This window comes from Gossypium hirsutum, chromosome D04, assembly GCF_007990345.1.
Source record: "Gossypium hirsutum isolate 1008001.06 chromosome D04, Gossypium_hirsutum_v2.1, whole genome shotgun sequence".
NCBI classification, from domain to species: Eukaryota; Viridiplantae; Streptophyta; class Magnoliopsida; order Malvales; family Malvaceae; genus Gossypium; species Gossypium hirsutum.
Genome location: NC_053440.1, coordinates 29,959,760 through 29,971,015, shown reverse-complemented (window position 1 = coordinate 29,971,015; position 11,256 = coordinate 29,959,760). Strand labels below are relative to the sequence as shown.

General features: G+C 36.5%; 1 non-coding gene across 1 annotated transcript; it reads left to right on the top strand.

Moving 5' to 3' along the window:
* Positions 1 to 3,308: 3,308 nt before the first annotated feature.
* On the top strand, positions 3,309 to 3,415 carry LOC121216535 (small nucleolar RNA R71). Its single transcript, XR_005912716.1, has one exon. It is a non-coding gene; the product is annotated as a small nucleolar RNA R71 (small nucleolar RNA).
* Positions 3,416 to 11,256: the final 7,841 nt, after the last annotated feature.

The window sequence follows — 11,256 nt, the reverse complement described above, 5'->3', positions numbered from 1 at the left end:
TATAGAAACAAACGGCATCAGTATTGAAGCTCTGTACAGGGAGATATCCAGGTCGTAATGCGGAAAGGTCAGTGTAGTCGACCCCAGTAACATGGGAGAATTTGACTAATAAACTGTACTAATTGGTCCGACCAAAAATTCTAGAAAAAAATATGTAGAAGGGCATATTAGTCTAGTTTCAGGGAAAATTCACGGAACCGGATTTTGAGTTCCAGAGCTCAAGATATGATTTTTAAAGTGACTAGTACACAGATTGGCAGCTTGTCTGGAAAAAAAATTTAATAAGTGGTTTGAAGTCTGTTAACACCTCGGGTTCGACTCCGGCGACGGTCTCGGGTTCGGGGTGTTACACTAACCGACTCTTCAAATCATTGAAAGCTCTTAAGCAGTCTTCATCAAAGTTGAACATCATGTCCTTTTCCAATAAATTGCATAAGGGTTTAGTAATTTTGGAGAAGTCCTTGATAAATCTTCGATAGAAATTGGCATGGCCCAAAAAGCTCCTAACACCCTTTATAGATGTTGGATGTGGGAGTTTCTCAATAACATCTACCTTTGCTTTATCTACCTCGATTCCACGTCTCGTTATCCGATGCCCTAGAACAATACCTTCTCGTACCATGAAGTGGCACTTTTCCCAGTTGAGTACGAGATTTGTTTCTTCTCATCGCCTTAGTACCTTGGCTAGATTGGCTAGGCAATCATCATATGTATCTCTGAAAACTGAAAAATCATCTATAAACACTTCCTAATACTTCTCAACCATGTCAGTAAAAATAGACATCATATTTCTTTGAAATGTAGTAGGTGCATTACGTAAACAAAATGGCATGCGTCTAAATGCAAATGTACCATACGTGCATGTGAACATTATTTTGTGTTGATCCTCCGGTGCTACTGTATCTGATTATACCCCGAGTATCCATCGAGAAAATAGTAATAGTCTCATCCCACAAACCTAACCAATATCTAGTCCAAGAACGACAAAGGAAAGTGATATTTCCTAATCGCCTTGTTCAGCTTCCGGTAATCGAAGCAAATTCTCCATCCTGTAACCGTTCTAGTCGATATTGATTCGTTATTCTCATTCTCAACGACCGTTATACCTCTTTTCTTTGGCATACATTGGATCGAACTTACCTACGAACTGTTTGAGATGGGGTAAATTATACTCGTATCTAACCATTTAATGATATCTTTCTTTACCACGTCCTTCATGATAGGGTTCAGTCTTTATTGTCCATCAATCGTCCCTTTCTGCCCAGCTTTTAGGATAATCTTGTGCATGCATATAGATGAACTAATGCCACAAATATCAGCTACGGTTCATCCGATAGCCTTCTAGAATTGTTTCAACGCTAGGAGGAGTTTCTCTTATTGCTCTTCAGTCAATTCTGCTGAAAAAATCACAGTCAAAGTAGAAGCGTTACCTAAATAAACATATTTTAAATGTGAGGGAAGTACCTTCAGTTCTAATTTAGGTGGCTCCCCAATTGATGCTTTTGGTTGGGCATAATCCCTATTCTCTAACTCCAAAGATTCAAAGCAGGATTGCAGATTAAATCCCCTTTGATTAGCTTCTAACAAAGCTAAGTATTTCTCTCCCTCCTCATTACTTGGAGGGTCTGATGTTAAAATTTGCTCTAACGGGTCCTCAACATAGTTGAGTTCCTTTTTCATGACTTAAAAACATTAAATGTTACCTGATCGTCCTGAACATGCATATTAAGCTCGTCCTTCTACATATCGATAAGGGTTTTTCCAATTGCTAGGAAAGACCTTCCTAGGATGATTGGCACCTTTTTGTCTACTTCAAAGTTTAGAATAACAAAGTGAGCAGGAAAAATAAATTTATCTACACGTACTAATACATCCTTGATTATTCCTTCTGGATGTGCTAAAGATCGATCTGCTAATTTAAGTGTAACCGTAGTAGGTCTAACTTCACCTATCCCCAACTTTTTGAATATGGACATGGGCATCAAGTTGATGCTCACACCCAAATCACATAGTGCCTTACCACAATACGTTGCTCTATTGTTGCAAGGTATGGTAAAACATCTAGGATCTTTCAACTTTGAAGGTAGTTTGTCTTGAAGATATGCACTGCATTCCTTCGTCAGGGCTACCATCTTAAATTCTCTAAGTATTTGTTTCTTAGACAGGATATCCTTCATGAATTTGACGTGATTTGGCCTTTGTTCAAGTGCTTCTACCAAAAAAATGTTGATATGAAGTTGCTTGAGTACGCCTAGGAGCTTCTTGAACTAGGCTTCCTGCTTCTACTTCTGAAGTCTTTGAGGGTAGGGTGGTGGAAGATTTTTTTACTAGAACTGGTTGATTCGTCTTCTGTGGCAATTCTGCATCTAACGAAGATGTTAGTTTATCAAAATTAACTGGTTCAAAAGTTACCTTATCGATTTTTACAGATTCTGGTTCTAGTGAAACTAGAATTTCAACACTCGGTGGAACTTCCACTGAGTCTTGAGCATCAATTGGCTCTTCTTCAACTTCGACAATGTTGGGCTCTAATGTCTTTCCACTCCTCAATGTCAATGCTTTACAATCCTCATTCCTTGGATTTCATGGGTTTTTCATATCACTAGGTAGAGCACCTTGTGGTCGATTCCTAAGTTTAGTAGCAAGTTGACCCACTTGATTCTCTAAATTCCTTAAAGTGGTGTCATTCTTTGCCATATATGCCTTTAATAGGTTCTCTAAAATATTAGAAGGTTTAGCTTGAGTTGGTTTCTGAACTTGTTGGGTAAAAATAGGTGGCTGGGTCGGTCTAGGTTGGGCGTAAATGTTACTGGTTCCAGCCCCTTGGTTACTCTAAGAAAGGTTAGGGTATTTTTGCCAAGATGGGTTATAAAAAATGGATTTTAGTCCTTTCCTTCCTCGGTTCTGGTTCTGATTACCCATGTACACGAACTCTGGGTTTGACGGACATTCTTCGAACAAATTTCCTTCCCTAAAATAAACACAGGCTATATTTTCAAAGTGATTAGGTAGCTGAGCTGTAAAAGTATTAAACCCATTAGTGGTAAAATTTTTAAGCATTGAGGAAATCGAAGATACCTGAGATGCGAGTGAAGTGAATGGATCCAATTCATGTATTCCAATCACTCGTCTTCTTGACGCTGCTCGTAGTTGGCAATTGATAATTGTTGCTGGCAATCCTCTCAATGATTTCATAGGCCTCGTTATAAGACATAGAAAGGAGAGCACCATTGGAAGAAGCATCCACTACCATCCTTGTGTGAGCATTAAGACCATTATAAAATATCTGAAGTTGGATGCAATGAGGGATTCTGTGATGAGGGCACTTTCGTAATAATTTTTTGTACCTTTCCCATGCCTCATACAATGACTCATCATCCATTTGTTGGAAATCAGTGATCTCGTTCCTCAACTTAGCACTCTTGTTCAGCGAGAAATACTTCATGAGGAATCTTTCTGCTAACTCTTGCCATGTGGAAATGGAATTTGGTGGCAATGAGTTCAACCAGGCTCAAGCTTTGTCTCTTAGCAAGTATGGGAACAAATTTAATCGTAGTGCATCTTTGGGTACTCTGACTAACTTGAAAGAATCGGTCACCTTTATAAAAAGTCTTAAGTGAAGGTGAGGATCTTCGGTAAGCATTCTACTGAATTGGCCCACTGTCTGAAGCATCTGGAACATGATTAGCTTCAGCTCAAATTGTTGTGCCTCGATTTTGGGTCTTCTAATACCCAGATTAAGATCATGAAATACTGGACGACATACTGCCTTAGAGCTCTATCCCTATCATCAGCAATAAGGATAGAATTTTGTGCAAGGTTTGCTCTGTTTCCTTGATTTGAAATTTCAAAGTTCATCTCTTCGGTCCTTCTCTGACTTGCTTCTCTTATTCATTGTTGAAAATTTATTTCAATCTTAGAGTCTATGGGGAGTAAATCGATAATTTGATCAATACTCATAAACACCTGAAATAACCAGAGAAAAAATAATTAAGTTAAAATTGAACAGAAAATTAAACCAAAATGCAAAATTCACAAATTCACAAATAATGACTTTTGAAAAAAGTCCTTGGCAACGGTGCCAAAAACTTGGAAAAATGGAAATGTGCAAGTGTACACAATCGCAACAAGTAATAAATTGACAAGTAAATGTCAAGTTATCGTACCCATAGGGACTATGAAATGAATTTATTTATGAATGCAATTAAAACACTTCGGTGAAGAAAAATATTTTGATTTTGAAGAAGTGATTAAAAACTAAAATTTAACTAAGTAAAATAAAATAAAATAGAATTAAAAGTTCCAATGCATGATTTCAAAAGACAATTTTAATCAAGATGACATAATTGTGTTAGATTAATTACATTTCTTAACTTAGAATTACTAAACTCATGTTCATGTTGTTACGGATAAATTCACGGCAACTTGGTAATTTGCTAACTACTGGTCAAACATACTTATTAAATTAACTAATCTCTTGAATATTTTCCAATGTCAATTCAAACAATTAATCAATCAAAGTAACAAGAATTCGTAGACATGTTCATAACAAAAACAATAAAAATAAAGGATAGGGAACTAGAATCAAATCCGATGTTTCTCCGAAGCTTGACTAGTTTGCTCCGCTCCTCCTTCTTTGCTTGTTCTTGTTGAACCAAGGCCTCTATGAGCACTTGAATTCTACTTCCAACAGTGGTTTAAGGCTCTTTTCTAAGAGGGGGAATTGACAAGGGAATGGAAAAGAAAATGAAGAACAAATGAAGGGTTTTAAAGAGAGAAAGTGAAAGATAAGTGAAGAAATGAACGGATGAGAGGTGTGTTTGAAATGAGCAGCCAAGGGGGTATTTATAGGTTGGAGAGGCTGCTTACTAAAAATAGTAAAAATTAGTAGCCATAGACTCCCCCCATAGCCAGCCACACATGTGGCAAGTTTGAACCTTTCAAACTTGTTAAATTTAACTAGGGGCAAATCTACAAAGGCTTGAATAGTGGAGGGGTTTGAATGCAATTTTAAGGAATCTTCAAGGGTTGTTTTGCAATCAAAATAATAAGCTAAATAAGCTGATTGGGTCAGCATGTGGGATAGTTTTGGGCAGCCCATTGCTCGGTTGGATTGGTCTTCTCGGTTTAGCACAATTGGGCCCCCTTTCATAATGAATTATTAATAATTATTTAACCAAAAATAAATTGGATTAAAATTAAAATTAATTTTATTATGAATTAATATTCATGATTTGGACCGTCTTAGGCTGAAAAATTAATTCACCTCGATGCTTCAAAAATTGCTTCTCGGTTTGCGCTTCTAGTAGTGTCTGCCGAGCTAATTTTTGCCATTTGTTTGAATCTGTTGAAAATTAATTAAAATTAAAAATGTTACTAATTTAAGTACAATTTAATTATTTTATAATTATTATATATTTTTCGACAAGAATTACTATAAAATTGCATGAATTTGAGTTAAAAAGAGCATGAAAAACTGTGTATATTTTCATGTTTCCAAAGGTTCAGCAGGCAATGTTTAGTATGTCACCTTTTAAGGAATCAGATATTGATGGATTTCATGTAAAATTTTATCAATCTCAATGGGATTTTATGGGTAACAGTGTCTATCATCTTGTCCGACGTGTTATGTAACACCTCAAACCCTGCCTAGAAATTTTAGCCTGAATTTGGCGACCTACATCAACCACCAAAGTGACTCTCCGTTGACTTCCAACCTAACCTCCAACACACTACTTAATTCTTAGCAAAAGTTGCACTAACTTAAAACACAACAATAGTAACATAAAGCAACATGTGAGCTTCACAAAAAAGAAAACATATGAGTTCCCAGTTCAGTTTAAGGCATAGGCTAGCATACTTATTAGATTTCGTATGAAATCACATAATATAAGAGTTCGCAAAGCACACAGGATATCATAGGACTACATACAAAGGAATCAGTTCGCTAAATATGAATAGTTTGCGGATATATCATACTTTTGCAAATAGAAAGGCTTTGCAATCATAAGGATCATGCATGCAAGGGTTATTATATTTCAATAGGGTTCGCATATAATCATGGGTTCTCATGCATATATGGGTTTGCATATCTTAAATGGGATATCTTACATTAATGGGATCCTAAAGTTAGGGTTACGCATGTAAATATGGCACACAACATGCAATAAACCTTAATCATAAATCTAACTTGCATGTAAATAAAACACAGTAGTCCCATGCATGGATAACATTAACTTTATTTATGAAATAAAAAATACTTTAAATATGTTTCGCACATGAATGTACTGTGAATTTAAACGTAACTAAATAGTTTAAAATTCAAATAATATTGTCATATTCATTAAGTCATAAATATAACACTAAATTCTAAACCCATAATAATAATCTCGTCGTCTTTCACTCAGCTTCGCCAACATCTACACAGGAGTGCTCCTCGCCACATCATTGACCTCACCAATTCTAATCTGCTACCTACTTACCTGAGAATAAGTAAGAAAGAAGTGGGTGAGTTCATAGTAAACTTAGTGAACAACCCAAAAACATTAGGATATGTTTTAGGAACAAAGTTTTTTTTAAAAACTTTAGTCATGGAAATGTTTCATGTGTTGGGTTCGAGGGTGAGGTTATTACAAGACCCAATTCGTACATTCAGTCAAAAACCATAACTTTCAAAAATAGTTTTGAAAACCCATTAGCCTTTTCTAAAAACATATTTTGGTAGGGCTCACCTTAAAATCGCGAGGCCTATTTTGTTACCAAAAACCTTTAAAAATTGAGTCTGGGTTCGACCTAAAATTGTGAAGCCACTCATACTTTTTAGAAAAACCTTTTTTTTTAACAGGTTCTGTGTTAGCTCGCAAGACCGATTCACACTTACTAGCAGAGTCTGCCTTAGACCACAAGACTGGCTCGTCACTTTGTCTTGTTAGATACAATCTAACTAAACTTATAGAGGAGCACGAAATTTGAGACATATCACACTAGCTCGCATAAAGCTGGGCTCACTGAGGAGCATCATCACTTACAAATAGAGTCTGTCTTACAAGACTAGTTCATCACTTTGTCTTGTTCGATATACTCCAACCTACGTCGCAGAGGAGCACTCACTTTGAGACAAATCACATTAGCAGGCATATAGAGCTAAACTCACTGAGGAGAACAATCATTTAAGTTTACATGGGAGCTTCTCTGATACACAGCCTTTCACTTAAGCTCATCTGGGGAGCTTCGCTGATACACAACTTGTAAACCCATATCTGAAAACATTCTTGAAAACCTTAGCTCGCATGGGAGCTCACACAAAATTGTGCTTTAAAAATCATAATTTCAAACTATATTTGAAAACAGAGGTTTGTAGATTTAAAACATGTATTTTCAGAGAATTTACCTTTGAAACTTGTTTCAAAAACATAATTCTTAAAAAAAAACATATCAGTATAAACTGAACAACATGGCAACTAACATACTCCAAATAATTCCAGACCACTCTCTGAAAAATAGAGAAACTTAAACAAATTTAGCTTTACCTTTATCCTTACTAGCATACGGTTCGGTTGGTTCTCAACAAACATATACAGAAATTACTTATGCGGAGCAAGACATACAGAATTCATGCAATGCGAACCTAGACAATCACGCCCAACAAGACAGAGGCTTACCCTAACAGCTACGAACTGAACTTAGAACAATGACTTCGATGCTAGAATATTCAGTGAAGAATTCAAAGAATTAAGGGTCATATTTATAGACCTAAAAGTCCTAATAATTTTTGGATACCCTACTTGACTTAGGAAAGTTATTACTTGCACATAAAGTATTCCCATATACATTAAATCTTTATTTCCTAATTTGAGTCTGACTATATCTTTGACCAGGGAACCCAGTTCGTAGCTCAACTGGTGAACCCTAGCTCGCCAATACATTAGCGAACCTACCTCGCAGAGAAACTAGCGAATCCTTTACCACATCTTCAAGCATAAACTACTCCTAGTGTACCCCCTTGTTGATACTCTTTTGGAAAATCGCTCAGCTCACCTAAACCTTGGTGAACACCTAGTTCGTTGAAACACAAGCGAACCCTTCACTTACAAGGGCAAAACTTCCAAGCCCATCTGTGGGGTGTTACATCTTATGGAAAGGGCATGCTAGATTCTGAAATAAACAAGACACTTCTAGTTTTAAGTCTGAAGACCACGAGTGCAAAGTCCATTAACATATTTTGTCCTATTATTCTTTGTACTGTACTTTACAATATCATCAATAAGACTTTGGTGAATTGTCTTTGTCCTCTTATAAAAAAATTAATACAAAAAAACAAGTTAATTTTATAGCAGGTTGTAATATCTCAGACAATATTATCATTGCCCAAAAGGCAATGCACACAATGAAGACAACAAAGAGTAAAAAGTATAGGATGGATATCAAAGTTGGTTTGGAGAAGGCATATGATAGAGTTTAATGAGACTTTTTGGAAGATACACTTATAGATGCAAGCTTTTGTAATACTATTATCAAGGTGATTATGCATTATGTCAATTTAACGATGATGTAGGTGTAACACCCTTATCCTGTATGTTATCAGATTAGGATTACAGAGTGTTACCAAAAAAAAATAGTACATTTAACTTCATAACAGAAACAATTTTACAATTAAATGTTAACGTATAACAAATAAATCAACTCATGGTATAATTACACTTATGGGCCTTAAATCGAGCCTACGGGACCTTCAATATAGTTTGGAAAAACTTTAAAACTAGGGTCAACTTGAAACAAATCAAAAAATTTTAGAAAAACTTGTAAATTTGGAAAACATGGGTAACATGGCTGTGTGGCTAGGCAGTGTGACATAACCCAGACCGTGTGAACATTCGATGTCTGGACAAACGGCTGTGTCCCAACCCATGCGTCCACCCATTTGAGTAGTCAAAATAGGGCCATACGGCCATGTCACAGGTTGTGTGCCAGACCGTGCCACAAACTATTTTCGGACACACGACTGTGTCAAAGACCGTGTGAAACTTGCACCTAAAACAATAAATACACACGACCGTGTAGGGTGATATGTGCGACATGCAGTCATGTAACACCCCGAACCCGAGGCCGTCGCCGGAGTCGAACACGAGGTGTTAACAGACTTCAAACCACTTAAAAAAATATTTCCCAGACAAGCTGCCAGTCTGCGTACTAGTCGATTAAAAAATCATATCTTGAGTTCTGAAACTCGAAATCCAGTTCCGTAAATTTTCCCTGAAACTAGACTCATATTCCCATCTACATATTTTTTTCTAGAATTTTTGGTTGGGCCAATTAGTACAGTTTATTAGTCAAAGTCTCCCATGTTACAGGGATCGACTACACTGACCTTTGTGCATTACGACTTGGATATCTCCCTGAACAGAGCTTCAATACTGATGCCGTTTGTTTCTATAGAAACTAGACTCAGAGAGGAATCTATACATATATGGAATGACTCCTAATTATCTCTGGTTAATTTATAATGAATTTTCAAATTCGGAACAGGGAATCCGGAAACTGTTCTGGCCCTGTCTCACGAGAACCTGAATATCTCTTAACATACTGTCCATATGATAGTTTCGTTACTTTCCTATGAAAATAGATTCATCAAGGTTCGTTTACATAATTTATGCATTATTTAATTCAAATCCTACTATTTTTAGTGATTTTCCAAATCTACATCACTGCTGCTGCCAGCATCTGCCTTTAAGGTAGACTTTACCTATTTCATAGTTTCCATGATTCAACTAGCTCTTTTAGCATAAATAGCACAAATTATGATAGTGATTAACCATTCCATACCAAATGATTATAACATTATGCTCAAATATATATAAGCCATTTTCGCATGGCTATATACATTAACCAAAATATTCTTCCGCCACTAGTCTATTTTATACATGCCATAAGACAATCAGAAACGTAGCAGTACCAAACAGTGGATAGTGATAGTGTGACTAGTTGCTGACGATCCCCGAGCCTGTAGCTTCGCAATGAGATCTATAAAACAGAGGAAACAGAGTAAACGGGGTAAGCATTACAATGCTTAGTAAGTTTTAAGCAGTGTCAACAGATAACAATCAAATTATAACATAGTTGTTCGTATTTTTATTTCACTCTTCCTTCGGGCATACCATCCCTTTACCGAATATGCACATCTCATCATATACAATAAGCAGATAAACTTTCACATAAAAGTGAGCTCATGTGACATAGATATATCGTATGATTTCACATCACCTCTCGCACTAATCCGATGTCACATAATCATAGGAATAGTCTCATAGATTGCTCTCGTATGCATCACATAACTACCTTATGATTTAGTGCAAATCAAGCTCACATATAAACTTGGAGTACATACCTGTTTAACCTTTCGCATTGAATATATTTATAAGCAATTCTTATTACGAAGTCTTACCCGGACATAATCCCCACACGTAGTCATCGGGTCTTTAGAGCTCGGATATAGTACAAGCACGAAGCTTAAGGACACTAATCAGTGATAATATTCTCGCATAAAGCCTGCGGGGTTTTAACCCGGATATAGTGCTGACACAAATGCCCTTCGGGACTTATCACATTTATGCACTTTCACATCCATCACGTTGGCCACTCGGCCCTGTCACATATATACACTTTCACATTCACACATCGGCCATTAGGCCTTATCACATATATACACTTTCACATTCATCACATCGGCCATTAGGCCTTATCACCTATATACACTTTCACATTCATCACATCGGCTATTAGGCCTTATCACATATATACACTTTCACATTCATCACATCGGCTATTAGGCTTATCACACATATACACTTTCACATTCATCACATCGGCCATTTGGCTTTCACATTCATCACATCGACCATTTGGCCTTATCACACATATACACTTTCACATTCATCACATCGGCCATTAGGCCTTATCACACATATACACTTTCACATTCATCACGTCGACCATTAGGCCTTACTATCATTTCATATTCGAATACTCATAACTTACAATATCACGATTTAGAATTCAAGTATGGGTTTAATCAATAGCTTATGAGCAACTAAAACAAGTTTATCAAGGTTCACAACATAATCTCAAATTCAGCACAAGCTGTTTTTCCTGAGCAATAGTCACTAAATTATTTATAACTGGAGCTACAAAACTCCAAATCACTATCATAACATGCAAACCCATAGCATGGCCAGCCACTAGCTCAAATTTTGGGTAATT